Source organism: Ochotona curzoniae, unplaced genomic scaffold, assembly GCF_017591425.1.
Source record: "Ochotona curzoniae isolate NIBS_2020 unplaced genomic scaffold, NIBS_Ocur_1.0 scaffold_461, whole genome shotgun sequence".
NCBI classification, from domain to species: domain Eukaryota; kingdom Metazoa; phylum Chordata; class Mammalia; order Lagomorpha; family Ochotonidae; genus Ochotona; species Ochotona curzoniae.
The window spans coordinates 11,573,881-11,577,464 of NW_024467120.1; positions in this window are offsets into that span (position 1 = coordinate 11,573,881).

A 3,584-nucleotide genomic window follows, 5' to 3' on the forward strand; every position below is an offset into this window, starting at 1 on the left:
CACAGCTAGGGACTTGGCAGTAGCTCTTTCACATGACTGGCTTCCTTAGATCCTGACTGTGTGACTGAGCCCCCTCTGGAATGTCTGGGCTGCACTGGGACTCTCCAGCATCAGCTCCCTCACTCTCACTTTAGTTCGGTCCAGTCCCATACCTGTCTTGTGGACATGGGCAGATCCTTTGCATCTTTGAGAATGGGCCCTTCCCAGTTTCTCTCTCTTTATCTTCATGCTGTCATCTCCATCTTGTGTGTGCTTTTATCCTCCCTTATCTTGGAATCCTACTTCCCATTCAGTGGGCTTCATTCAAGGTTCACATCATTCACCTAAAATGTCATGAATAAAAAGCAAGACTGCACTGGGTTGTGTATGTGTCAAATGTCTGAACAGTGTGCTTGCTGTATTTACTTTCATTGAGTTCCTAAGAAGGTATCATGGGACAATGGCAGAGAGCAAAATATTCAAACAGTAAATGAATATTAATGAACACATATCATGGTGGCATGACAGAAGTCAAAATCATCAACAGCCTCAAGGAATTGCATGCCCAGGAGAATACATGACTTTAATAAAAGTATCACACAAAGACCATGCAATTAGAAAGTGAATGGGAACTGTTATTATTAGAGTGAAGGAAGATCATTCCCACACAGCATCACATGAGCTAGGATCTGAAGAACAGTACTTACTGGGTGTAGGAGGCTGATGGACAGAACTTTCTCATAACATGGAGTAGAAAAACCAAAGGTTTGCTGGCAGAAGAGAGCATCATTTGTGGCCAGAGTACAGAGACTAAGGAAGCATGGTTGGTGAGGAGGCTATAGAAATATTAAGGTCAGGATAGAGAGGACACGATGAACCAAGGGAAGTGCATCGGCCTTTAGCTTTCAATCAGAGCAGTGTTTTGGTGGGAAAGGACAAAGTTGGGGTTCTGTGTTTCTAATTTGCTCTGCATGAGGCAAGAGTTTAGAGTAAGAGTCCATGGCATGTTGCAGGAGAGTGACAGCCCCTGCCATGAGAGGCATAGTGGACATAGAGTGAGAAAGTAGATGAACTGTTGGTTATGAGAGATAAACTTGACAAAGCTCCAGCACTGAGAAGGTAGAAGCTGTTGAGAGTGACTCTTGGCTTCTGATTTGCTATCAGCTCAATGGTAAAAATACATTTCCTTTTTTGTATTAGAATTCAACCTGGTATTAATGCAACTAGACATTTTCAGTGGAAACAGCTACCATTGCTTACTTACTGTCTCTTGAGTGTGCACATGTTAGCTCTTTAATAAGACACAGTATTTAATAAGAGGCACAGTATTGCAGAAAGGGAAAATTTGGCTGACAAGTGTTTGGTCAGCTTCTGAGAGATATTAAACATCCCTCACCAATGTATCATGATTTCAGTGCACAGAGTTCATGTGAAGAAAGTCCTGTTTTTCCCTCGTGGAATTGCATTTTATTTTTGTTTTTGCAAGCACCTTCCTTGAGATCTATGGTGAATGATTCTGTATTATTGTGTATTATAATGTCACATTGGACACTCTGATCTAGGTGGATAAATAAATCAGCTATAAATTCTCAAATGAGGTATAATAGCACCTTACAGATCCTACTCCGAACATAATGATTTCCAGCCACATGGTTCAGAGAGTTTATGATTACATAAAAGGAAGCCTCCAGAGCAGGGAGGTGGGAAAAGGCTCTGTAAGAACTGAAAAATTCTATTATAATTATATTAGAGTTTTCAAGTAGAGCAATCAGGCACAAAAAAAAGAAACAAAAAGAAGTGCAATTATATTTACAGATGATATAATTTTATATAAAGAAATCCATGAAAAGCATAGCAATGTAGTACCAGTTAATTAAGTCAGCAAAGCTGTAGGACATAAGATCAACACACATTTAAGAACCAATTATATTGTTATAAATTTGCAGTGAGCAATCCAGAAAGGAATTTAAAAAAAAATTTCACTAGAATAGCATAAGCCAGATCAAAGTCCTTAGTAATAATGTTGTAGAAAGAACTATGGAATTTACATTCTGAAAGATATAAAATATTTTTGAAAGAAATTAAAGATTCAGGTCTTGGTCTATTTGGGTTGCTGAAGCAAAATTTCATTACCTCACAACATTTCCTCAAATTAGTCAAAATGAGCCAAAAGACCTATAGGTAAGAGGCAACAAAAAAACGGAGCTGTGCCCAAGACATGCACAGCTGACTTAGAAGAAATGGACCCCCTGAATAGAAGCAAGGAGTATGCAAAATAAGACAGGAATATCACAAAGACAACCAAGTCAGGAGATGTATCTAGAAGGCAAAAAGATAATCAACCCAATTCCTTGCTGGTTGGAGTGAAAACAGCTGGTAGTAGCCAGGATTCCCACCAGTTGCCCAAATGAAAACCAAGACAGGTGCAGGTAGTTAGAGTGGGTGCTTCCCAAACCATCCTCAATGTTGTGGGTTTTCTGAACTCTAGAGGTAAGGAACAAAGGGTGATGGTGGTGGCACCTATCCTAGAGGCATAGGTCTCTCCTTTGTTTTAGCCACAGGAGAAGAGATTGAGCCCTACCCTGAGAGGCACTGTAGGCTGCCTAAGTGGACTGATAGTCACCTGTTGAGCTTGTGATTCACTCACTTTAGGGTGAGTCAGACAAGAGCCTGGAACAACAGTTGTAACCATGATTGGACGATGGTTACTGAGTTTCAATGACTCAATTTGTGTTTTGAGTCTTGGTTTTATTGACCTCCTTGTTTCTATTGCTAACCTTTCTCTAGTTTAGACTTCCAGCTGCTCTTACAAGACCTTTATTCCCTGTAAGAAATATCAGATCACTACAGGCTGAATGTGGGGCACTGAGCCATCTGCTGTCTTGGTGGGTTGTTAAAGTTCAGACCTGAAAGTCTCTTGTGACCTTCCCTGTACTGAAGCATCCCTAGACAAGAAGGCATCACTGAGGTGGTCAAGATCTGGAATGCCACAACTGAACTAATCTACTGAAACCATTTGTCATGAAGAGGTTTTTTTCAGCCATGGGTAACTGCATTTATACTCCTATGGGCTCAACATTTAAAAAAAGAAAACTGGAAAAACACTAGGGTGCAAGCACTCGCCAAATAACTAAGTGCAAGTGGGAGGCAGTCCTGTGTTACTAAGTGGAGCAATGGGTCAAAGACCTTCCAGAGGATTCCATCTCTTTGAGGCTGCTCCACCCATCCCTGCAACTGAAGAACAGATATGCAAATCTGTAGCAAAGATTTTCCAGGAGGCACACTTTTATGAGGGAATTTCAGGTGACATGTATTGATGCATTGATGTCCATATGGCCAGGTTTTGGAGGCATAGAACACTTGAATCAAGGGGAATTGTCAGCTTCCATTGAGATTTTAAAAGAGAATCTGTGAGGCCAGACAGAGCCGGGCTGTAGGGCTGGGGAAAAAAAAAAAATGTAGTAAACCCGTGAGAATGGTGCTGTGGAAGAAAGCTAGCACCGTGAGACTTCCCAAAGAAAATGTACAAGTGATGTGGCAGGTCAACTTGAAGAAGCAGTGGTAGAGAGGGCAGCAAAGGAGACTGCCACTCAGGCATTCTGGAA